The sequence below is a fragment of the Vombatus ursinus genome, unplaced genomic scaffold, assembly GCF_900497805.2.
Source record: "Vombatus ursinus unplaced genomic scaffold, bare-nosed wombat genome assembly UNPS02014946.1, whole genome shotgun sequence".
Taxonomy (NCBI): Eukaryota; Metazoa; Chordata; class Mammalia; order Diprotodontia; family Vombatidae; genus Vombatus; species Vombatus ursinus.
Window position 1 is genome coordinate 647254 of NW_020954724.1, and position 27426 is coordinate 674679.

Sequence of the window (27426 nt, forward strand, 5' to 3'; positions counted from 1 at the left end):
ATGTAGCTTTAATGAGGATTTCCATTTCCAATATGAATGAGGAAATGCATATTAATACAGATTCACACACCATATGCTGAGAGGATTTAATTGAGAAAGAATAAGAAAGAACTTCAGTGCCTACTGAACTTAAAAATATTGCTCCCATCAGTCTGTTATTGGTACTGTATGAAATTCTACCATTTGAGATGTATTCCTTTGGGTTAATCCATTTTCTCCATCAAATGCCCTTTGAACAGGTTCCACATTAAGACATCATCTAGTAATGTTACATTTTTTCCTATCTGAAAACTAGTTAAAGTAGATTTTAATAGGTAAGAAGAGAAAGAGAGACAGAGAGAGGGAGGGAGGGGAAAAGGTCCAGATAGGCTGTGCTGGAGGTGGTGCCTAGAAAGGGAAGTTGGGTATGGAGTGTTTCCTTTGGGCAGCCATGCCTCAAGACTGCTGGAAGGAGGAATACTTGGGTGGGTGGGGCTGCCCTGGAGAAACATTGAAAAGTGAGTTACAAGGAAAACAAAAAGCTAAGGCTATTCTGAGGTGGCTATTTCAAGGATACTTAACAAGTTCTTGGGAGAGCTAAGCATGATTTAAAAAAAAAAGATTAACTGAAAACAACAGGTGTTTGATCATTCATTGAACATCACATAGTGTACAGTCAAAGGGCACTGCTGATTGAACTATTCATTAACAGAGGAGAAAAAAACGGTTTAACTACTGCTATTTTCTGCACAAAAATTAAACTCTTGCAAAGGTCATTTCTCGAGTATTTATTTTCTTTATTCCTCAAAGCAGAAATACCAGGACAATATTTGATTGTTTTGGTTTTCAGTTTCCTTAGTATAACAAACAATGGCACATGGCCTTCATCATCATAATCATTGTTCTATAATCCCCCAAAAAACAGCATTCACATTCTCAAGCATTCAGCCAAAAGTCAACTTTCTTAATATTTCTCATCCTACCAAATACAATTCTTTTTATTATAGAAATAAAAACTGCTTATGTTGGGGTGGGGGGAGGGAAGGCTATATATCATGATTTGGAAGAAGGAAAAAAAATGTATCGGCATTCCTTCTTAACTAGCAGAGGCCTTCTTAAAAGAAATAACATAGAACAGTGGAGGGAGCCCTACAGGGCTTTAGAATCAGAGCTCCTGGCTTCCAATCCCAGCCTTGCTACTTACCATCTGTGTGATCTTGAACGAATCGTTTATTCTGTGTGTGCCTCAGTTTTCTCATCTGTAAAACAAGGAGTCTAGACTCAGCGATCTCTAAGGATCCTTTTAACTCTAAATCTGTTCTCAAACTTTAAACAGCCCATGAGTTCACCAGGGTTCACTGCCTCCACAAAGGTACAAAGCCTCCATGCCTTAGTAGACAGTCTTCACAAATTGTTGTGTCCAAAAAATGTATCACCTATTGACCCTCTTCTAGTAAAGAGCTTCTCCATACTTCACTAGTTCTGATCTCAATGAGTAACACACGTAGTCGGTTTCCAAATCCATACTATAGCCTTTCCAGTTAGTTGTTCTCTTAGTCACCTCCACATTATCGGGATAATAATTGTTAGCATTTATATATCGTTTTAAGGTTTAAAAAATACTTTACACAAATTAACTCATTTGATCCTTACAACATTCCTATGAAGGGGGTGCAAGTATTATACTTATTATATTCATTTTAAAGATAGGAAAACTGAGGCTGAGTTAGGTTGATTATCTTGCCCAGGATCACACAATTTGAAAGTTATCTGAGGCAGGATTTGAACCTAGGTTTTCCAAGACTCCTAGTCTTATGCTATCTACTGTGTCACCCAGCAACGAAGCATTGGAAGAGGATTTTAGTGAAAGAAGGGGGGTAATAAAGGAGAAAAAAAACACTAATTCTGCTTTCAAGAGTAGTTTTAAGATTGAGGGTTGGAAGGAACTTAAAGACCATCTAATCTAGTCTTGTCATTTTATTGGCGAGAAATTGGGCCAAAAAGATTGAGACTTGCTGAAGATCACACAGGTCTTAAGGGGCAGAGGCAGGATTTGAAACCAGAACTTTTCACTTCAAAGCAAGGGTTCTTTCCACTGTCACAAGAAAATGATTGAACTGTTAGGATTAATATAAAAGAGGAGGATGAAGAGTAGAGGGGGAAATCAGAGAAAGTATAAAAAGGATATCTTGAGTAACTAAATTGACATCCCAAAAAAATTATGAATTGCTCAAGGTAATGAATAATTGCTTCTTTTTTTTTTGAAGAATTTCTTAATTAAAATAATTAAATTTGGAATGGTTGGAAAGCTGGCCTCAGAGTGATGAAGACCTGGGTCGAAGTCCTGCCATTGAAACATACTGGCTGCATGACCCTGGACAACTCAATGACCTCTCGCTACTCCCAGAAAATTATTTTTTTTTAAATTATATTTATTTTGTTCTGAACTTAAGAAATGGAACAAACATTTCAGTAACATAGTAGAATGAGGGGGGGAAGATGATTGCACATGAAACTGCAAATCTATTATGTACAACTTGCTATTCCTTTTTAATATATAATGAAGTTATTTAACTTTTTTGCTCCCCTCCCCCACCCCACCATAGAGATGGCTACCTTTAGACACAAATGGGTGTGTGTGTATAAACTCATTCTATTTCTCTTTATCATTTCTCTTTATCAGTTCTTTCTCTGGATGCAGATAGTGTCTTTCATAGGTCCTTTGTTGTTAACTTAGGTATTTATAATAATCAAAATTATTTAGTCACTCAGAGTTGTTCTTAAAACAACATTGTTGTCATTCTCTTGGTCTGCTCATTTCGCTCTTCATTATTTCGTGCAAGTCTATCTATATTTTTCTAAAATCGACAAGCTCTTTTTTATGACCCTAAGTTAAAGTCTTTGAAGATCCACATTGGTAAAAAGGAGCATTGTCATTAGGAGTTCCTCATACCAGTGAAATCAGGGATCCACCTTCTATTCCCTCCCCCCCCAAAAAAACCTTAAATTCCATTCCTGAGATCTAGTAATGTAAGAAGTTAGCAAATCTACACAGGAAAAAGATGTGGGCAAGTGGGAATTAGTGCCATGAATACGGAATAATCTGTAACAAGAAGGTTTGCATGCTTGTTTTGTACTTGACTCTTCCAAACTAAATCAAAGTTCATTTTCTACTTACCTCCATACTTCAGCAGAACTGTGAGTTCATTGATGCAGGTCCTTTCAATGTAGCTTCAGAGGAATCCTCTGCCTCCTTGCCCTTTGCGACTGTTACACGGGGGAGCCACTCAATGTACTGGGGCTTCCTCTGGCTCTCTTGAAATATTGTAGATAGCTAAAGACCATGTAGAGTGTGGGGTCATTTACTTCTCCCTCTCCCTACATTACTCTGCAAGCTTTCCAATATCTGTTCTTTGAGGCTGGAATACAATTTCAACTTGTATAAATTAGGAATTTCTCTCATGAATGGCCAAATATCCAGGTTGAAAAAGTAAGCTTTGATGTTCTTCCCTCATCTGCCCACCATCTCACCTGGTGCCTAGCCTCCATCAACATGAAAAGGCAGAACTGAATGCTTTTATAAAGAGAATCACTACCAGAAGGTGCTAGGTCACTCCTGCCCTGACCACCATTGTAGGTCAGGGCTGAGCCAGGCCAGGCCAGAGATCTTCAGCCAGGATAGTTCACTTGCAGATAATATGAGTAGTTTAAACACTGCATTATATTAGATGGGGAAAACAGATCGTCCAGGTTAAATAGAGCCATTTAAACCAGAGGCAGAGTAGCCTGAAGCAGTGTCCAAAAAGGCAGCAAAGAAGACCAGAATTCAGTCAGCCAAGCTCCACTTCAAGGAAGATCAACAGTTGATGTTAATAAAGGCAATCGTGGGGCAGAGAACCATGGTAGTGAGACCTCTCAAGCAGAGCCTATAGTGTGGGGGAGTAGAGGGCAAATCAGGATGATATTCCAAGGCTGCAGCCAGGATCAAAATGAAACCTTAGCTAACACATCTGTGTTAGGGTGAGATGCCAGACAACTGTGAGAGAAGAAGGCGGGCTAGCCGGAGGACTTGGTTGGATTCTCGGCCCTGACTGCTTACTATCTGCATGATGTTGGATAAGCCATATAACCTCTCTGGGCTTCAGTCTCTTCATCTTTAAAGTGAAGCTCTTGGAACAGATGACTGGTAATGTCCCTTGCAGTTATAAATCTCTAATTCTGTCATTTGGGAGAGTCCAAGTCAGGGCTGGTTTCTCTTTTGTACAGAAGTGAACAAGGTATCATTGAGAGGTCACACTTTACCTGATAGTAAGACTATAGTAAACCATAACCACTGGACCTTTGGAAAAATGCATCAACAAGCTGGACGCTCAGGGTCAGGTATTAAAGGGATAATAACCAGATCGAAAGTAATCTTCCTATAGAACAGGGGTTCTTAACCTTTTTGTGTCATGTACCCTGTTGGGCCGTCTGGCAAAGCCTATGGAACCATTCTCAGAATAATATTTTTAAATGCATAAAGTAAAATATGTGGGATTACGAAGAAAACAAGATAGAAATATGAATATCAAATTTAAAAAAAAGTTTATAGACTCTAAATTAAGGACTCCAATCGTACCACTGAAGATATTCCATTCAGATGGGCAGTTAACAATTTGAATTACCATGGCTAATCTTTAGTTTTCCACAGAGCCAACATGTCCCTGGGAAGGTACATAAGCCCAGCATGTTCCATTTCCTACAGTGGAAGCACTTAGAATACTGACCCCTTAACTGAATACTGTGCACTCAACCTCTTAATTATCTGACTTACAACACTTGCCTAATGCTTGCAGGCCTAAGCAACCTGCTCAGCCCTATTCTCCTATTATAACCTAATTCCTTTCCCTGGACCCAGACTGAGAACTTGCATAGACAAAGTGCCCTTTGGCTGCTATGTGGAATAGTGGCTAGAGCACTGAACCTGGAATCAGGAAAACCTGAGTTCAAATCTGGCTTCGGATACCCATTAGCTGTGTGACCCTGGACAAGTCATTAAACCTTTGCCTACCTCAGTTTCCTCCCCTGTAAAATGGAGATGATAGTGGTACCTATCCCAAGGCTGTTTTGAATGATATATTTGTAAAGCTTAAGATCTCTGTAACTATGTAAAACCTTGTGAACACTTTGTAAACCTTAAAGATGAGTACAAATGCTTATTATTATTATTATTATTATTATTATTACCATATGTTTCCCAGAATGCTGAGATAAAGCCTTTATGTATCCACTTCCCACCCTCCGGTAATGCAGTAGAAAGAAAACTGAATATGGAGTCAGAGAGTTTGCCTACAATACCACATTGGCAGGCAGTTTGCTAAGGGAGAAGGAACTCTGCTATGCATTCCCTCTGTGACCTTGGGTAATTCACACAGCCTCTCTGGATTTCAGTTCAATCATCTTTAAAGTGAGGGGCTTGGAACAGCAAACCTAGGCTTATATCCTATGACAGCAGAATACTAATAATTTGAAGCTTTGAAAACAGGCTGTGTAACCAAGAGGGTTTCCAAATAGTAAAATAGAAAATAGAAAGTATATCATCAGTAGTACTAATTCTGATGGGCTGAGGAAGTCTATTATATTTCCAGTTCAGTCCACTTTCACCACAGTATTCTAACAGCGGCTCCACAGAGTAACTGGGACCCTTTTTTTTTTCTCCTAGTCTAAACATGTGATTTTATTATTGGTGAAAAACTCCCTCTGTCACTAATGCAGACTGGCAAAATGCCTATAAACGATAATCTTAAAGAGATGCCTAGGAAAGTTGTTCAAACTGTGGTGAGTAAAGATGTGTTAGTAGTTTAAAGTCACTTAAAGTTGAGCCTTCTTGGTTACATAGACTGTTGCCAAAGCTTCAAATTATTAGTATTAAAAAGGGAGAGTCTTAATAGTACATGTGCTTTAGTTTCATTTCAATATAGATGCAGACAATTGGTGCTGTCTACTTCTATATTCTGCTATCATAGTTCCTCTTTATTCCCCTGGGGTAAAAATAATGCTCATAACAAAATTGGTTCTTGTTAGAAAGTCCCTGGGGTGGCGGCAAGATAGGTGTTGAAGCCTAACTGCTGACTCACTATCATATGACTGCACCATTATGTGCTAAATTTTTGGGGCCCCTGTTTACAGTACTGTATCAAGTACATGGTGCAATCACAAGGGATCGGCAAATTAGGAAGTAAGGGGCCTTAAATCTCAGTGGAATTCACATGAACCCCACAAGTGAGTTTCAATTGGACATGATGCTTCTTTCTCAGCCCATGAAGAAATGCCAGGAAATAAGTTACCATTAAGTCAGTGATTCAGAATTAAAAATAAAGTTTTAGGGAGGAAGACTGTTGGAATAGAAAACAATATGCAAAACAGCATGATCACTTTTTTTTTTTAGCAGGGAGAGAAGGTGGCAGAACATCTAAAAAAATTTTTTTTCTCATTTTCACTGATATCTTTTGCCTTTCTATTACCTTCATTTCTAAAGAAATCATGCCATCCCCACTCACATGACATCCCTTGTAACAAAGATCTTAAAAGATGGAAGGGGGGGGGGAGAAATTAGAAAAATCTTCCCAATTACATTTGGTAGTGTATGCACTATTCTACACTCGTAGTTCTCCACTGTTGGAAAGAAAGGAGAGGTGCATTTTCTCCACTGTTTTCCAGGGCCAGACTTGGTCATTATAATCACACAAGGTTCAGTTTCATATCGTAGTTCTTTCCTTTTACATTGTTGCAGTGATCATACATATAATTTTCCTTCTTCTGTTCACTTTGTTTCAGTTCATATAAAGCATTCCCATGCTTTTCTGAATTCTTCATATTCATTTTTATTTTGTTGTTATTGTTCAGTCATTTTCCAGAGGCCTCTGACTGTTTGTGACCCCATTTGGGTTTTTTGCTTGGCAAAGATACTGGAGTGACTTTGCCATTTCCTTCTGAGCTCATTTTACAGATGAGGAAACCGAGGCAAAGAGAGTTAAATGACTTGCCCAGGGTCACAGAGTCAGTAAGTGTCTGAGGTTAGATTTGAACTCAGGACTTCCTGACTGCAAGTGTGGCACTCTATCCACTGCACCACCTAGCTGCCCTCATTTTTACTTACAGTGCAGTAATATTTTATTACCTTCAGTACTACAATTTGTTTAATCTTAATTTTTATTTTTAGTTCCACATTCTATCCCTCCCTCCACCCCCCCACATATTGAAAAGGCAAGAAATACAATACACGTTATACATATACATATGAAAAACTTATTTCTACATTAGCCATTTTTTAAAAAAACACAAGAAAAATAACGAAAGAAAAAATATTTTTCAATCTATACTTTGAGTCCATCACTTTTCAATCTAGAGGTGGATAGCATTTTACATCATGAATCCTTTGAAGTTGTGATGGATCACTGTATTGATTAGAGTTACTAAGTCTAACACACTTCATTGTCCTTACAATATTGCTGTTACTGTGTAGATTGTTCTCCTGGTTGTGCTTACTTCACTTTGCATCAGTTCATATAGGTCTTTACAGGTTTTTCTGAACCATCCCCTTCATCGTTTATTATAGCACAGTTGTATTCCTTCACACTCACATACTTCTTCAGCCATTTCCCAATTGATGGGTATCCCTTCAGTTTCCAATTCTTTGCTACTACAGCACAGTTTTTATAAATATTTTTGTACACGTGGGTCCTTTGCCTTTTTCTTTGGTACTTTGAAGGATAAAGATCTAGTATTGGTATTGCTGGGTAAAGGGATCTGCATAGTTTTTATACCCCTTTAGGCACAGTCCCATATTGTTCTCCAGAATGGTTGGACTAGTTCACAGTTCCACCAATAGTGCGTTAGTGTGTCTATTTTCCTACATTCCCTCTTAGGATTTCTCATTTTCCTCAGAAACCGAGAATCTAAATGTTTGCTGCTTAGAATGACAATCTTCATACGCCACAAAACCAACAAGGTTCCTATTAAAAGCTGCTGCCTTTAAAAGGAGGCAGCCAGGTGGCACAGTGGATACAGTGCCAGGCCTGAACTCACAAAGACTCATGTTCCTGAGTTCAAATCTGGCCTCACACCCATACTAGCTATATGACTCCTGGGCAAGTCACTTAACCCTGTTTGCCTTAGTTTCCTCATCTGTAAAATGAGCTGGAGAAGGAAATGACAAACCACTTCAGTATCTTTGCCAAGAAAACCCCAAAATGGAGGCATGAAGAGTCAGACGTGACTGAAACAGCTGAACAACAACCTTTAAAAGGCATCTTGCAATTTCCAATGGCAACAAAAGCAGGTTCACAGATGTGCCATCCAAGTCAATTACCCCAGAACCCCACTAACCCCACTAAGGGTTTCCTGCAGTTCCTCTTCTAAAACAACGTCAAGAAATTTCTCAAGAGAGGAAGAACAGAGGAGGATTGGGCAGTAAGGCTCTCTGTTGCCTTGGAAGAGGTGACACTAATTCTATCTACTCTTATCTGCCTCTTATTGGTATCAGACTAGGGGCGCTGGAGAATGGTGGGGTAAAGGAGAAGGTCCATGCCTTGGAGAGCTAGTAGTGTTAGAGCCAAATCTAATAAGGATTTTTTGATTTTAGAATGTAGCTTGGGCATCAACGGGTGGAGTAATTTGCCCCTGATCACATAGTTATGTATGAAGAGGCTGGATTTGAATCCAAGTCTTCCTGAGCCTAAGGCAAGGCCAACCCTCTCTCCATTCTGCCAAGCTGTCTCCACGTAACTATAAGATAAAGGGGCAGACGAACATTGCAATCTAGTTGTTGACCCTTCCACTAACGTTAATTTCTAAATTCCCCATGACACAGGAGCATATATTTAGAGCTGCATTGGATCTTAAAGGCTATTGAACTAACCCTTCTCATGTTAGAGATGAAGAAATAGGCACAGAGAGGTTAAGGGACTTGCCTAGGGTCACACAGCTAACAAGTGTCTGAAGCAGAATTTGAACCCAGACCTTCCTCACTCCAAGTCCGGCGCCCTATAGACTCTGCCATGCTATGCCTTACATAGCACAGCTTTGGGTAAAGGGCAGCCAATATCAATTCTTGGAGAGAGGATTAAATAGGAAAATCCTTTGCAAAGAGTTTGTGTGCTATACAGACAAGAGAAAGCAGAAGAAAAGAGATTATATTATCTATATGCCATGGCAGGAAATTCAGAATAAATGGTGCAAATGCTAATAATAATGGATACATATGGCACTTTAAAGTTTGCATAGTACTTTGCATTCATTTGAACCTCATACTGCTGTGAAGTAAGCATGAGACTGGCTGGACCTGCATTCTCACTGATACAAGGAATTCCCAGAGGAAATTCCCTCTACCATGCAGATAAACACCTGCTCTGCAAATTATTGTCCTACAGAGCTACTGGGGTCACTGAAAGGTTAAAGACTTTCCAGAAGGAAGCATGCTACCAAACTCATGACAGACAGGTGATGGACTCAAGATGCAGAATGAGACATACATTTTTGGAAACGGCCAGTGTGGGAATTTGTTTTGCCTGATTATGCATATTTATTACAAGCATTTTTCTTTGTTCACTACTCCCACTCCCACTCCCCACCCAATGCAGGGAGGTAGCATGGGGAGAAGGATTAGGGAAAAGAGAAGAGAATAACCATTTATATAGCACCTACTATGTGCCAAGCGTTGTGCTAGGTGCTATACAAATATTATCTCATTTAATCCTGACCACAACCCTGGGAGATAGGTGGTGCTGTTTCCCCTATTTTGCAGACCAAAAAACTGAGGCAAACAGTGATTAAGTGACTTCTAGGATCACACTGCCAGACAGTGTCTGCAGCCATATTTGAACTCAGGTCCTTCCTGCGAGTAGGATTCCACCCCCTCACCCCACCCCACCTCACCCCACTTTAATGAGAACATAACAGAAAAAAGGCCAGAAGAAATAAATCACAGACAAGAACAGTTTTCAAAGCTACATTTTGAATGTCTTATATGCTTAAAAAAAAAAAACAAGATGTACATAACAGAAATTTACAATTTTTGTGCACCATCTTCTCATGTTCCAGATTGTATGTGGAAATACTTGTTTTTCTTTGATATATGTTAAGTTCAGAATAAAAAGAAAATTAATGGGAAAAAATGATTCGCTCAGATTCACACAGCCAAGTATGTGGACGAGGCATGTATTAAACATAGGTCCTTCTGATTCCAAGGCCAATACTATTTACTATGCCAAAATCTATATGCTACAATAATAATACTAAGTGTGTTGTGATTTTCATTTTTACAGAGGATGAAACTAAGTCTAAGAAAGGCTCAATAATTTCACCATGTTCACATACTGTTGAAAGGGGAATTTGCTCCTCTGCCTTCATGACTCAAAGTCCTAAAATACTTTCCACTATATCACAGCATCAACATTCAAGATAAGCCCTGAGTGGGATTCTTATATGAGAAAGGAGGAGGGGGCCGGATGGGGTGCTGATGGGAGGATGGAATAGGCAACATAACACATGGAAGAGGGGATGAAGGGAAAGAGGAAGGAGGCACAGAGGCCAGAATGACTTCAGAAGTGATAAACAGAGGTGAAAAGTTAGAGACAAATGGATTAGGTCTACAAAAACCTAGTGAACACTAGCCTTTTCACATGGGCAAGAAAATATCAATATTTAGTCTTTAGAGGGTCATCTAGACAGTCCACACACCAAATCTAGTAAATTTATTTTCTGTCCTGAATTCATGGCAATGTGATGGTAAAAGCACTGCCACAGGAGTCAGGAGCCTGGGATTTTGGTCCTAATTCTTCTAATTAGCTAGTGTCTTTGGCCAGATTCTTTTACCGTAAATCTTAGTTTCCCCACCTGTAAAATTAGGTTAGACTATACTAGCTCTTCAATTCCTAGGGTGAGGTGGGACTAATTACAGTTGGGGGGGTGGGGTTGTCCCTGTCCAAAGGAAAGGAAAGCTATAGATTACTTACTTAGGAGGGAAAGGAGGACAGGGAGGGTCAAATCGCAAAGGACTTTTTCCTGTGAATGTACCACAAAGCCACACTCAAGATGATTAGGCTTAATAGCCACAAGACTTAAAGTCATGCTCATTCAAGGCCTGCTTAGTAGCTGGAGCTCGCTTTCTCTCTCTCTCTCTCTCTCTCTCTCTCTCTCTCTCTCTCTCTCTCGGCAATTGGGGTTAAGTGACTTGCCCAGGGTCACACAGCTAATAAGTGTCAAGTGTTTGGTCTGAGGTCAGATTTGAACTCAGGTCCTCCTGACTTCAGGGCCAGTGCTTTATCCACTGTGCCACCTAGCTGCCCCTGGAGCACTCTCCTGGGTGTCTTGATAACCCTACACTGTTGTTTTAAGGAAATCTTGTGGCAATATAAGTTCTGGTTCAAATTTGTCCCCGATTGCAATACATCCAGAGAGCTCTGAGAACAGCAGGTTCTCCCTGACAAAGAAAGGAGGTCCATGCAACACATTACCCAACATAGAGATATTTACTATAGTTATCAGCATTCAAGTGGTAAGAGGGGAGTGGCAGCAAGAGGTTCCATAGTCTGTTGGTCTTGGATGATATTCTCAGGAGCCATCACTCTTCAGGACTCCATACTCTTCCTGGGGATACAGAGGTCAGTCACATCTTAGGTAGAGCAGATACTAGCAAAAAGTAAGGCCTGGACTTTGAAGTGATATGCCAGCCAAGATGGAGTTAACCATTCTACATATACATGTAAGTTAGTAAGGGAAAATACCTGAGATCCCTATTAACCAGATGCCTTATAATACGTGTCAACTTACGTCATATAGAATAAGCAACCATATCACAATGTATATGACAGATAGAGATCATTCTAAAACATTCAAGGATATGTGATCCAGAAGATCACATGGATAGGGGGCCCTGACCATCCCAGTATACAGAGCAATATCTTTAAATTGCAGCCCGAGAATCAAGCCCAAAAAAATACTTCATCCCATACCAGGGTTTGACTCATACAGAGCAATAAGACTTGTCTTTAAATGGTTCTAATGCAAGGTGATTTTTTTCCACTGAGCTTGGGTTTGCCAAATTCCAAGATGTGGGTTTTGCTAATAAATGCTAACAGAGAAGCAACCAACTAATAATTCAGACATTCAGTGGGATAAAACCTCATTCATTCAAAGCAATTGAGGTCAAGCCAGAGTTAATGAAAGGTATGAATTAAAGGACATTTAAAAAGGAAATAATGGCTTTTATTACAAATACAGATGGAAGTGTGAACCAAGCTAACTCAATGAGGCATGATGCAGCTTTAGAGCTAGAGGGAACCTTAGAGATCATCAAAGCCAAGCACGGAAGAAGAGGTGGTACGGCACTGAAGAGAGACGGCTGGCCGTGGTCTCAGGAAGACGTGATTGCAAGCCGTGTCTCTGATACATTTCCTGGGCAATTAACGAGCTTCTCAGTGCCCAGGCAACTCTTCCACATCTGAAATCAAATGCCATTCAAGAGATTTTACACTCATGAAATCTCAGGTCCAGAGCAAAAACAAATGAGAGGAAGACTAAATTGCCATCAAGGTCTCTTCTAGTCCTAATTTTCTAGAAGCCTATGAATCTAAAAGTTATAACAGAAGCCCCTTCACAATTTTAATCTAGTAATAAACTAATTATTATTCAAATGGGGAAGAAGGAATAAGCATTTCCTAAGAACCTACTATGTGCAAGGCACTAGGCGAGATCCAATACAAATATTACCTCATTTGATCCTCTCAACACCTCTGTGAGATAGGTGCTCTTATTATTCCCATTTTATAGTTGAGAAAACCGAGGCAGACAGAGGTTAAGTGACTTGCCCATGGTCACAGAGCTAGTAATTGATAGAGGTATGGATTTGAACTCACGTCTTTTCTCCTGAATCATATAATTGCTATGGGATGCAATGGAGAACAAGATGGTTAAAGGCCATGCTTGCGTAGATACATAAGCTGATCTTTATCATTGTAAGTCAGCACTTCTTAAACTGTAACCAATTCCAGTATTTTAAATTCTTTCCCGGGAGGTTTTGACTGACTGGAAAGAGAATTGATTGGCTCCTCTATCAAAATTTTGTCTGGTGTTTTAATCTAACGATCACCACCCATGATTTTCAATATATGTAAGCTATAGGTAACATTTACAGATGAATGAAAACTATACTGTTTCATATCCCTCTTGCCACATCCAATGAAGTTCAATATTTCAATTCAACAACCATTCATGAAGTCCTTAGTATGTGGAATACAGTATGGAGAAGCAAAGAAGGCCTTCTTTGATGTCAAGAAGACTTGTATTCATTTTCTACTTCTGACAAGTAGCTTAACTTCTCCTAAGCCCCAGACAACTTTCCCTACACTGATGAAATCACAAAACACTCCCTTCAGTTATTATTAATGTTTGATATTACAAGTTCTGTCACTGCCTTTTGTTGTTATTCAGTTGTTTCAGTCATGTTTGACTCTTCGTTACCAATAGGGTTTTCTTGACAAAGATACTGGAGAGAATTGCCATTTCCTTCTCCAGCTCATTTTGCAGATAAGGAAACTGAGGTAAACACAGTTAAGTGACTTGCCCAGGGTCGTAGAGCTAGTGTCTAAAGCTGGATTTGAATTCAGGAAGGTTAGTCTTCCTGACTCTAGGCCCATCACTCTATCCACTTCGCCACCTAGCTGTCCTACCTTTAGGCACTAATAATTTGGTGTGATAAGGACAAGAGAAGATAAGTACATAGATAAATTCAAAGAAAAATGGGGTATGTCATTTGTTCAACAAGCATTTATCAAGAGCAGAGCATTATGCTAGGTAGAGATATGATATTTGATAAGATGATGTGCTGGCCCAGAATACGGACTGGTAAGGGAATTAAGACACAGAATCAGATATTTATAATGCGTGATAAGTATCTTAGCTATGGAAATTCTCTAAGAGAACCAAGCATGAAAGTAATTGGGAGCACTGGAGAAATGGTATGCCGGGGAAGGTTTCATGGAAGAGATGGAGAATAGACTTGAATTATAAATTCAAGAAGTCTCTGCTTGATCATCTTCAGTGACAGGGCTCATCACTTAGTTTCACCATTAGTTGGTAACAACAAGGTCACCCAAAACACCAAACCAGATTATTATTATTTTTTAAAGTTACCTAGTTACCAGATAAATTTAATTCATCTCTTGATTTTAAAAAAGACTAAGATCAAAGGTGAGGGCGGTGATTTCTGAGATTGCCGAAATATGTTACAAATGCGGTGCTTTAAAGTCATGCTGAAATTAAAATTCATTGAACAAATGGTGCCTCACACTGTCCTAGCATGTCTCAGGGTATAAGTGCTTGTCTCCTAACAATCCTGCAAATTAAGCTGTGCAAGTGTTATTACATTTTATTAGTAATAGTTGGCCCCAACTACAATGTTGGCTGAAATTCTCTTAACAAGTTCTCCAGTGTTTTGCAATCAAACCTAAAATATATTATACTATGTTCTGGCCCTTACCTTTCACACTTACTTCATCAAAAATAAAGCAACCTAGTGAGGTTAGGGTGTGGAAAAAACTTAGCATTTTTTAAAAAGTTGAGATGTGATGGAAAAAACTTGTTGTTCAGTCATTTTTCAGTCACATCTGACTCTTTATGACCCCATTTGGAGTTTTCATGGCAAAGACACTGGAATGGTTTGCCATTTCCTCCTCCAGCTTATTTTACAAATGAGGAAACTGAAGCAAACAGGGTTAAGTGACTTGTATAGGATCACACAGCTAGTGTCTGAGATCACATTTGAACTCAGGAAGATGAGTCTTCCTGACTCCAAGCCTGGCATTTTATCCACTGAGCTATCTAGTTGCCCTTTGGGGGAATCTAAGTTTAAGTAAAATAAACATATATAATTAGAGAAAAGCTAAACAAGTTATTTTAATTAATAAGAAACTCGTGAATCAGCCCAAATTTCTATTCTCTTCCATCATTATAGGGCTTATGCCTAGAAGGGACCTTAGAGATCATCTAGTTCAGAAATTCCATGGAATTTTCACAATTGAAAACAAATTTTCATTGATTTCCATGAAACTTGCTCTCTCTTCTCTCTGTCTCTCTCTGTGTCTCTCTTTCTGTCTCTGTCTCTCTCTCTTTCCCTCTCTGCCTCCCTCTCTCTTTCTCCCTCAAATATTTTTACTGTGTTCAAAACTACTAAACATTACTTGTATTTTCAGATATTGCCTTAGAACTCTATAATAACAAAACACTGAATGTCTAGTAATAGTATCTCACAATTATTTAAAGTTTTACAAAGTGATTTATATAGAGTATCTCATTTGATCCTTACAACAGCCTTGTGAAGTGGATGCCGTTATCAGCCCTGTTTTCAAGATGATGGGGAAACAGCCTCAGAGATGTTATATGACTTCCCCAGATTCCCACAACTAGGGAGATTTGGAAGCAGCATTTGGAACCAAGTCTTCCTGACTTTGGGGTCAGTACCCTATCCACTATACTATATGCCAAATGATAGCAAAGGAAAAAGATAACTACAAATAAGTCAAGTGAATTTGCTATCGCTATTCCGAAAAGCGCGTGAAAAGGAATCATATAGCAAAGCAAACACTCATTTGACATGATCAGATCATGAAGATATTACTTTTTTCCAGTGGGTGGCAGCAAACCTCTTCCATAGTTAATTTTTCCACCTCTTCAGCCCTGGCAGTAGGTTTGGTTGGCTAAGTTATACTCTCACAGGAAAAGGAAAAAAAAAAAAAACTACAGATTATATGACCTTTCAGAGAATGGAAACACACAAATCTACAGCACTGATAGAATAAATTCAAGGGCTGATGATTGGTTAGAGGAGATAAAGCTATCATTTTACTTTTTAAAAATTGTTTTCATTGCTTTCAGTTCAACAGTTAATTTATTGAGTGCCTGCTAGGGGACCAGCATTGTACTAAATGCTTTCTGGTGCTATGAAACTGGTTCAAGGGTGATGTTCCCTTTGGAACCAGTGGATACCTATGGTAAGTCAAAAGAGGAACGTATGTTACACAATCTCACCTTGAATTCTTTGGAGACTCTGCTAGTCCTACAACCAAATAGCATCATCAGACGAATTTTAAATGTTAGAGAGATAGCCCTTTGTTTCTGGGAGACTTTTGAATTCATTAAAAATCACTGCATAACTTCCCAAAGATGATTTTAGAGTTTACAAATATAGTGCTTTAAAGTTATTGTGAAATTTAAAAATCGTTGAATAAATGGTAGCATGATAGTAGCTCGCACGATCTTTACATGTCACAGTGTAAGTGTGCCTGTCTCCCAACAACCATGTGAAGTAAGTTGTGCCAGTGTTATTATTTATATTTATTTATAATTTATATTATATATAATAATTAATATTATATTATATTTTTGTTTTTTGTTTTTATAAAATTTACTTGTAATTTTTTAAATAATATTATATTCCAAACGACTTCCATTTTCCTTAGGAATGTTATTGTTTTAGTGTCATTTTTCCCCACCAGCTATTCCATACTAAGTAGGAACTGGCTTCCTTTGGATGTGTGTGCACACATACCAATCTCAAGACTAAAAGATTTTAAATAGTTCCACATATACTCATATACAAGATTAAGGATCCCTATATGTTAAATTTCTCAACCCCTAAAATATCCCTGAAAAGTAGCCAGCCAATCTATGCTAGGTCCTTATGCATAGAATAGGATCTATGCTATTAGTCCCCATTGGAAGGGGACTACTTAATTTAGCTGGTTCAAAGTAACAACAAGAGCAAAATACCACCTGAATTATAAAAACAAATAGTACACCAGATTTTGGTTTTTGTTCCCGTTGTTCAGTCATTTCAGTCACGTCCAACTCTTCATGACCCCATTTGGGGTTTTCTTAGCAAAGATACTAGAGTGGTTTGCCATTTCCTTCTCTAGCTCATTTTATAGATGAAAGACTGAGGTAAACCAGGTTAAGTGACTTGCCCAAGGTCACACCACTAGGAAGTATCTGAGGCCAGACTTGAATTCAGGAAAATAAATCTTCCTGACTCCAGATCCAGCCTGTACCACCTAGCTGCCCTTTATTTTTTTTGTTTTTTGTCTTTTGTTTTTTGGTTTTTTTGTCTTGGTTTTGAAGATTAAAAAGAAGGTGATTGGGATAGTTTCTGAGATTGTTAAAAAATAATCTATATTTTATACTTCAATGTTATTCCTTATTTTTAAATGTATTTTAAAATAATATATTTAAAATATTTTAATAAATTCAATTATAATAGCTCACATATGCATTGCACTGATCTATCTATATATGTACATGCATGTCTATACACACATATCTATACACACAAACACATACACACATATATCTTATATAGTTACTATAGATGGATTATGAAATCAGACCCAAATAGAAGAGGAGAAGAGCAAGCTGAATTGCCTTGGGGAATTTACACAGTGCTTTTAATAATCTCAAGCATCTCCCTGATTAAAAAAAATCCCATTTTTGTAACAACACCATTTTTCTTATGATGCTGCATGACCACAAATTAGCAAGTACTGTGGTCTCCAAAGAATACATGTGGAAAGTCTCTTAAAAGGTATTGGTAAAGTACGTGGTAGTTTTGAACAGGCTATGGTGCATTATACAGAAAAAGTCATGGGATAAAGGCTATTTTATCAAAGATGGGGTATGACTAGAAAATAAATTGAGTCAGTCATAGAGTGAGGGGAAGGGATGATGGATGGACAACCTTCTTATTTAATGTAAGTAGAACTAGAGAAAGGCTACTCCATGTTGGGTATTTACAGGGAGCTATCCACTAGCATCTCATAGGATAAGCAAGGATGCATGGATTGCACTCTGAATAATTTAAGTAGGTACCCTTATTTGTTAGTGAAATAGAGCTATTAGATTATCAAAGTTCAAGCTTAGTGTGTATATATATACATATTAAATTACTATATTTAAAAAATTATAAGAAATGAAGTAGTCCTATAGCAGTTTGACTCATATAGAAAATCTCTTTTCCAGCCTAGACTCTCCAGATGTTTAAAATGATTTTCATTTCATCTTGAGGGTCTTGGCCTTCCTGTTTGCCTACTTGATGGTCAACTAGCAATATCCTTCCTAAAAGGGGAACTCAGAACTGACCACAATACTCTAGAAAGGATCTTACCAAATATGTGGTATGTGAAGAGTATACTTTTATTGTTAGCTTCCTAGCCCTGGATACCATGCCACTCTTAATGTAACATAACCTTTTTTGATGGCCATGTTATAATGTTGACTCATATTATTCTTATGGTTAACTATAATCTCCAGATCATTTTCAGATAAACAGCTGTCTAACTACGCTTCCTTCATCTTACACTGGTGAAATTCATTCTTTCAATGAGTATTATACTTTACCTTTATGCCATTTCATCTTTTTAGATTGAAACAATGTTCTGGCCTGGTGATTTTTTTTTAATTCTGTGATTTGGTGTCCTTCCCAGTTTTGTACTATCCGCAAATTTGATAAGCATCTCATCTGTCCTTTTATCCAAGTCTTTATTTAAAAAATAAAAGAACAAGGCCATCACAGATTCCTGAAAAGCTCTACTAGAGTTTTCCTTATAAATTAATATTAAAACACAAGTTCTTTGGATCTGATCAAGCATGTTTTAATTTTTCTCATTGTACTATGGTCTAGCATCCATGAATAGATTTCCTATGACGTTCTCCTGATCTTCCAATCTAGAGAACATGTAAAAAAAAGTATAGGGTTAATGTGGCATGACCTATTGTTGTTGAAGTTCATGCTGGCTTTTTGAGATCACTAGTTCCTTTTCTAAATGTCCACCAATTCATGTAATAAAAGGTTCTAGAAATTCACTAGAAATGAGGATAGAACTCATTGACTTATAGTGGTCAGACTCTATTACACCTTTTTTTTTTAATTGGCACAATATTTGCCTTTCTCTAATCCTGTATTAACTCTTCTGCTCTTCACAAATCTTGAAAAGAACATTAACAGTGGCTCAGAAAACAAAATTTTCAATTTCTACTATCTACCAGATATTGAAAGCTCTTTCCTGAAATAGGATAACACTTTAAGCCCTTTGTAAGGATTCCTTGACAGCCTGTTGAAAATCAGTTGAAAAAGAAACCCATGACAAAGGTTAAAGCCCAGGGAAAAAGTGATGAAAAGGAATGGGTAACAGAGTACAAAGGGGCAGACTGAAAAATACTTAAGATAAACTTCTCTTTTTTCCATAATTTTGCCTGGAGCAGACTCTGATCCTAACTTAATGAATGAATGAATGTATGAATGGAAAAGTAGTTATTAAGCACTTACCATGTGTCAACGTACTATGATAAATGCTTGACATAAATACAAGCAAGCAATATAGTCCCTGTCTTCAAGGAACATATGTTATAATGGGGAAAGAGAGTATATAAAAGGGAGCTATATGGGAGGAAGTTATAGATGGAGGCATGGTTTCAAAAAGGCTGAAGAGTGGTATGGTGGCCTAGATACAATGAAAGTGTCAGAGCCCAGGATACCAATGGTAGAGTTTAAATTCTAGTAGAAGGGAGAGTGAAGATGATGAGGAGACTATAGGTGTCATGGTTTGGAAATGGCCTCAAAATGCAATGGAAGATAGTTGTGGAGATGAAGGACTCTGGAAGCTCTGAAAAGACAAGGACTGAGGGGTAAATGTATGCTTTATTATTGACTCAATAAGACAGTATATAGTCAATCAACATTTATTAAGCATCTACTATGTATCTGAGAGGAAAGAAAAACCTGTCCCTGCCCTCAAGTAGCTTACATATAAATTGAAATTATGTATACAAATATATGCAATATATTATATATCATGTAATATATATTTTAAATATTATATGAGGAAGGAGTGGTTGCAGTAACCCCAAGTGTTCAATCCTTTTGAGGGAACCTAATATCTCTTTGGAACCTTTCTACACTTTACTTGACTTCTATTGAAGCTAGACTGCTTGTCTTAGTGAATGGTGAGTAAAACCCTCTAATTAGAATTCCCTGTATGTTTCAGGTATCCATGGGGGAAATTAGGGGTGCCTTGTGTGTTGCAAAGAGAGACAACATAGCCTTTTTAGACTGGAGGATAGAGAACCTCAAGCCTAGGACAACTTGGGTTCTAGTAGTATCAAAGGTTCTAGATAACTCTCTAAGACCTTAAGTTCCCAAGAAGGTGCCAACCTTCATTGGTAGAGGAAGTTTGCTTGACAGGAGTTCCCTTCAACAATGAAATCATAGGTCTAGTTCCTAATCTTATCTCTATCCTTCTATGTGTTTCAAGAACCCATCAGAATTTTCTAGGCCCCCAGTAGGATGTCTCTATTTGTTACAAAGATCCTCAGAAAAATGAGTGTTCTATTTATTATAAGAACCCAGAGGAATCTAGGACACATTGATTGCTTATCTCAAAGTAAGGAAATGAGTTCTAGGTCCAGTATCCTTGTAGGAATTCTGTAGCGACCAGACTTTCCCTCTGAATGAGGAAGCTTGATTTCCTTTTTCCCTCTTCTAGTCTTTATGGCTTATTCTTTATGCTTTGCAAGTTAGCACCTAGACCCACCAGCAACCTATAAGAATTTTGTAAAATAAGGTCTGTTTGTTAAATTGGGCAATCATGAACTTAGGAGTAAAATTCCCAAGCCCACCAGCTGTGGTATACCTGCACCCTCAAAGAAGAATGTTTAGAATTGTTTAAGAACTCTACCACATGAACTTTGCTGAGACTATAGCATAAGGTAGACACGTGAAAAAACAATGACTGAGTCTATTCAAGTCACTAGAGAGCTATTCAGTTTACTCTGTGCAGTTTATTCTTATCTATTTACTTACATGTTGTCTCCTCAATTAGTATCTAAGTTCCTTCAAAGCAGGGACTGTCTTTCTGTTTTTGCCTTCCTTTGTATCTCTAACATCTTGTATTGTACCTGGCACATCACAAATGCTTAGTCAGTTCTTGTGGATTGCTTGCTGGCTTGCTACTTGATCTAGAGGGTATCAGAGGTGGTTGGTCTCTAAGAAAGTTCCCTGAACTCATTCCCTTCCTTATTTCCTGCAGTCACAGAAAGAGACAGATATCAAGGTTTGAAGCTAATTGTAAAGATTTGGATGCACCTAACTCTTCCTTCGAGAAATGAGAAAGAGTACTTCATTGATGGAACTAAAAGGAACAATGCTCATGACCAGGACAGTTGGCCCCTGATGGCCCTGTACTGAATATGCCATTTTTGTAAATGTTATTGTTTTGAATTGTGTCTATGGCCTGATTGTTATGGGGAAGCTGTCTGCTGGGGACTCCAGGGCTATAGCTTTAAAAGGGCAGATCCACAAATTACCCTAGGAATAGCAGCTATTTTCTTGGGAATCAACCCATAAAAGTAAACACAAATTGGGCAAGTAGCCCAGAGGAAGTGCTACATATATAAAATAAATATAAGATAATTTGATGGAGTGGGGGGAGAGACATTAGTCACTGGGGGATCAGGAAAAGCTTTATCTAAGAGGTGGTCCTTAAGTCATGTTTTAATTTTTTTTTTTTTTGGCAATTGGGGTTAAGTGACTTACCCAGGGTCACCCAGCTAGGAAGTGTTAAGTGTTTGGTCTGAGGCTGGATTTGAACTCAGGTCCTCCTGACTTCAAGCCCAGTGCTCTATCCACTGCACCACCTAGCTACTCCTTGAGCCATGTTTTAAAGGAAGCTTAGTATTATAAAAGGCAGAGTTGAAAAGAGAATGTATTCCAAGCATGAGGTACAGCCTGTGCAAAGGTACAAAGACAGGCGAGATGAAATATTCTGTGTAAAGTACAGTAAGTAGGACAGTTTGGCTGGGTATTAAAGTATAGCTACATTGTAAAAAGGAGTTACATGGAAAAAGTTGGGAGAGGTAGGCTGGAGCCAGATTATAAACAGAAGTGTGTAGTTTTTCCTAGTAGCAATAGGGATTTGCTGGCGCGATTTATAAATTTGTAAGAACTGAATTTTCAGGTCCTAAATTCTAACTTCTTTGAGAAGCTTGCTGAATGCCTTTGATGAGTAAATGTGGTGTTTAAAAATGCCTACTTTACTACCAGAAGTAATCTACACACTGGACAGAAGTGCTGCATAGTGGAAAAAGCAGTGAACTTGGAGTCAGAAGAGCTAGCTGTCTTACAATTATTTAACTTTGGTTAAGTTACCTCTCTCTCTCTCTCTCTCTCTCTCTCTCTCTCTCTCTCTCTCTCTCTTTATATATATATATGTTTCATCCATATCAGGGCTTCTTAAACTTTTTCCACTTGTGACCCTTTTTCGGCCAAGAAATTTTTACATGATTCTGGGCATATAGTTATATAAAATAGGTATACAAATCAAACATCAAACATAAATCATAAAGAAATTTATTTTCAAACAATTCTTTGGTATACATAGAATTTTACCATTCATCAAAGAGGAAAGCAAATTTGCATACTAATGAGAAGAATGTGCTTGTTTACTTTTACATAAAGAATTAAATCTTGGTGGAATATTTGATCCTGCAGGACATAGAGCATCTTCAGTGTTTTTCAGTGTTTTTGATATTTAATTTTATTATCATCAATACTGTGTTCAGAACCAAGGCAGCAGTGAAGTCGTGCAATGCAACACAGCAAGCGATTCATTATGCATTTAATTTTGAATTAATTTTTGGTCATTGCACATTCAGAAACCTTTTACTGTTGCCAATTTTTTTTTTTTGGAACTCTCATACTTTAAGAAGCAATGAATAATGAGGGGGTTGAAATGGATAGATAAATAGATGTTGGATAAGATAGATGGACAGATAGACTGATAGATATATAGACTATTTATTAACAATGCCATCCCTAAGGTTTTCTGCCGGTTCTAGAATTCTCAGATTCTCTGATCAAGCTAATTGTGTGTCCTTGAATAAATCATATGACTTCAATTTACTTCATCTTGTATGAAAATAAAAGCCTTGCTGAGTGAAAAATTGCACCTCATTATCATTGATGTAATTATGAATGACAATAATTCTCTCATACCTCAAATCCATTGCTTCTATTAATAGAAATGTTAATTTCCCTCTATAGGATCAACTAACTACCAAAAAGACTCTAGGCTGGCTGGCAATTGTCCATTAAAAGAAAAATAAAGTAAATTAAAATTTTTTAAATGGAGAAATGTAAAAACTGATTTAGGAGTAAAGACAAAATATATACTTACAAATTATACATAGTGATATTAGTACATATTTGAAAGCATAAATATTAACTATTTCAAGGAAAGTACAATCATTAAACATAATGAGAACAAAGTGATGACATAATATTAGAGAAATAAAAGTTTGTACTGATGTTATTAATAGTGTAATCAGAATAGACAAATCACTCTGTTTGTATTCTAGAGGAGAGAAATGACAATGAAAAATGTGATATCTTTTCTATCCTTAATGGATTTAATTCCACAAAGTAATTAATACCTTTAATAGCTTAAGGCCAAGATGAACATTGCTGCCAGCCATTGTGGAGCTGTTCTCCATTCCTGAAACACATTCTCTCCTCAGTTTTGCCTCTTAGAATCCCTACCGTTTATTGGTTGAAGTAATGGTCCGTCTCCTTTATGAAGACTTTCCTGGGTCCGCAGACTGTAGTGCCCACTTTGTCCTCAAATTACTTAGTATTTACTTAACTCTGTGTGTGCTACATCCGCGGGAGAATATAGCTCCTTTAAACCTAGGGATTTGTTGTTGTTTTCATCTTTGTATCTCTAATGCCTAACACAGGGACACAATATTTCCATGTTGAATTCAGAGTCACAGGATACAAAACCTGAGGGAGTTATTGTGCCTGAGGCTTTATGAGGGCCCAGTAACATATATTTCAACTTCTGTCCTCTGCCATTTGCTGACTGAATGATCTGAGGAATTCCCATCTCAGAGGAATACTATCAATTTAAATGAAAAGAACATTAATTCTCTTAGGTGGCGAAGGGAAGAACCTTTAAAACTAACATTAAATTAAAGGGTTATTGCTATACTGTGTAGGTGCAGCTCAACCCTATGTGGACATCTTCCATTCCTATGGTAAGTTACCTTCCTTTGGATAATGACTACAAGGGAAATGAATTTACCATTAATGTTTTTCTTGGCAAGCCCGTCCTAAGCTATGACCTCATTACTTGCTACTGCCCTTTTGGCCTTCTCTGACAGTATGTATTCTTAAGAAAGGTTAATAAATTATGCAGTGGCTAATTGGCCCCATTAACCAAAGGCCATCACTTAGGGGCTCGCTGGAAGTGATGCTGTTTCTTTATACAAAGGTTGGGTAGTTTTATTCATAGGCTGTATTGCTTAGAACTTTGCTTCAAGCTATTTCCAGGCATGAATAGAGAAATGAAAATTTTGAGCAATTTTTTTCCAGGTAATTCACAGAGTTGAGAATCTCAAGGGTTGAAAAAGGACCCCAGAGGTCATTTAGTCCAATTGATGCTGCAACAGGAATTTCTATAATATCCCCCCCAAGTGGTCATTCCACCTTTTTAATAAAGATATCCAGCAAGGGAGAACTCACTATCTCCGAAGGCAAGCTATTACACTTTTGGATAGCTCACACGGTTAGGAAATCATTTTACTTACATCAATTTAGAAATCAGCCTAGCTCTGTCCTCTAGGAAGAAGGAGAAAAAAGACTGATTCTTTTTCAATCATGAGAGCTCTTCAAATACTTGAAGACAGGTATTTCTCCCCTAAGTATTCTCCAAGGTTTCCTTTCTCAAGATTCCCCCTGTTCCTTCAGCTGATTCTCCCACTGAGTTTTGTCTCTAGTCCTCTCACCATCCTCATCTCCACACACTTGAATATGAGCCAGGTTGTTTACGTCCTTCCTAAAATAGGATTACCATATTTGAAAGAGCAAAGGGATTGGGATCTGGAAAACAATTTAAAAGGACAGCCACATTTTGAAGACAGGCAATTCTGAAAGACTTAAGAACTCTGATCAAAGCAATGACCAACCACATCTCTTGAGGATGCTTGCTGAAGCATGTTAGCCACCTCCAGAGAGATGAGTGAAAGAAAACCCAGAAAGAAACAATTTGGAGCATAGTCACTATGTGGATGTATGGATTAATTTTGCTTTACTATATTTATTCTTGCAAGTCTTTTTTTTTCTTTCTTTAGGTTTTTAATGAGGGGGGCGAGGAAGGAGGGAATTGGGGTGATTACAGTGGTATGCTGGTAAATGCTGTTTTAACAACAAGCTCCCCTCAAAAATGTATACAAGACACACATGTAACTTTAATCTGAATTATTAACATTTCCTCTGTTGCTTTCTTAAGTCTAGATAATCAGCAAAACAATACATCAAGCTGATGTAAATGCTCTATTCAAAATTTAAGAATTGGCTCTTATAGGCTAGCTCAAGTTAGTTCTAATATACTCCTGGGTGGTTAGCAATAGTATTGACGGGAGAGAGAGAGGCGCACAGAGGGAAAGAGAAAGAGAGAGAGAGAGAGAGAGAGAGAGAAAGAAAGAGAGAGTCACTGTCACATTTTTTAATACACAGAAGAAAACAGAAAGAAATTCAGAAGGAAACAGAAAAAAGTAATATGTAAAACTTATTATATGGTGTTTTTTTTTAAAGCAAGTGGTATGAAAGGGAGATTCATGGTTTCATATTAAAATGTGGTTTCAAAGACAAAATCACAATAATTCAGATATGATTATCCAGGGCAGAATATAGCAGTACTATCAAAACTCCCTTGTTCAAGACACCACACCTTGAATGGCTACCATGTCACACTTGGCTCATTAAGCTTGTAATCCACTAAACCATTAGGCTTTTTTTTTTTAATGAACTGTTGCTTAGTCAGTTATTCCCCATCCCAATCAATGATTTTTTAAAAAACCAAACTGTAGGAAGTTACATTTATTGCCATTAAAATTTCTCTTTCTTAACAACCTAATGTGATGGAGGTGACTCTAGATTCTCAGAGGTATGCTAGCAAACCACAAACTCTGGAAAATGATCAAGTATGGGTTTTATAAAAGCTCCATCTGCTTATAGAGTGTCAGTTAAATAAAGAGAGGCCCACAAACAGCACATTAGCTGCTTGGTGCTGAATTCCTCAGCCATGGAATTCTATGAAACCAAGAAAAATACAGAATGGCCTTCAACCCCTTGTGTGTCTTTCTGCTTCTTCACTGATGATGACAGAGAAGTGAAAAGGGGAGCAGAGGGTACTAAATATCACGTAGTCTTTGGTCAATAATAAACATTAGCTAAGTAGCTGGCATGCTTAGAATGATGTTTTCATCTGGTTACCAACTCATGAACATATTACTGGAGAAGCTGAATTCTATGCATCTTGACATTCTTTCCATTAATGATATCAAAAGACAAAAGGAAGTTGAAACTAAGTGAAAGTATGGTTGAACTTTTCTCCTTCAAGAGGCAAATGAAGAAGACTTTATTTGTACCATCTTATACAAAAAAGACACATCATTTCATGGGATGTTTGGACATCTCATATTGAGGTGCTCACATTAAGCATTTTCAAAAGGACTACCCTAAATTTACTTTTATGCTACTTATGCAGTTGCAGAGAATGATGGAGAGAAATTCCATAAAGAACTTTATAAGACATTTAAAATTAAATTAACGGAAACTCTAATACTTAGTGACTCAAGTGCAGAGGTGGGCATAGGGAACAATGGCAAAAAGTATATTGGAAAACATGGCTCAGAAGAGAGGTCAAAGGCTAGTATGCTACATAAAACCTTTACATCTATATCCCATGAATGTTTTATAGGAGATGTTGGGCATGGCAAATATCTAATAGTATCCTCCACATAAAAGAAATTAATTCTGTTCTAATGGAAAATATCCAATTATTGTTGTGAGGATTAGCCTCTTTTTGAGTCCTAACTGACAAAAGTGACCCCATATTTAACCACTGATTAACCTGCCTAGGTACTAGGAAGTTCCTATGTACCCAGTACTGGTTTAGTCAGCATCAGTTAGGCAAAGAATGCAAAGCTGTCCTGATCACAATTAGTTTAACAAAATTCATCTAATCCATGTATGCAAACTTTCCTAATCACAATGCCTTTGTGATCAGTAAAGTGGGAAGGGGATCATAGACTGGGACACTCACCCACTGACTCCCTCTAAAATCTCCTTCCTTGTGAATCTGCCCAGTGACAATAACTAGATATAAAGGCAACGACCCAGAGCTCTGTCCTCTTGAACAAAGTTCACATCCTACCATATGCTAGTGCTTGTGCATGAAGCAGAAGGACTGGGAAGCCACATGCTTACATGCAAACTGTCTGGCTTGTGATCTTTTGAGCTCTTGTGTTCCTTCTTGGCACCCTATCCACCATCTCCATTCAGGTGTCATTTCTGAATCAGTG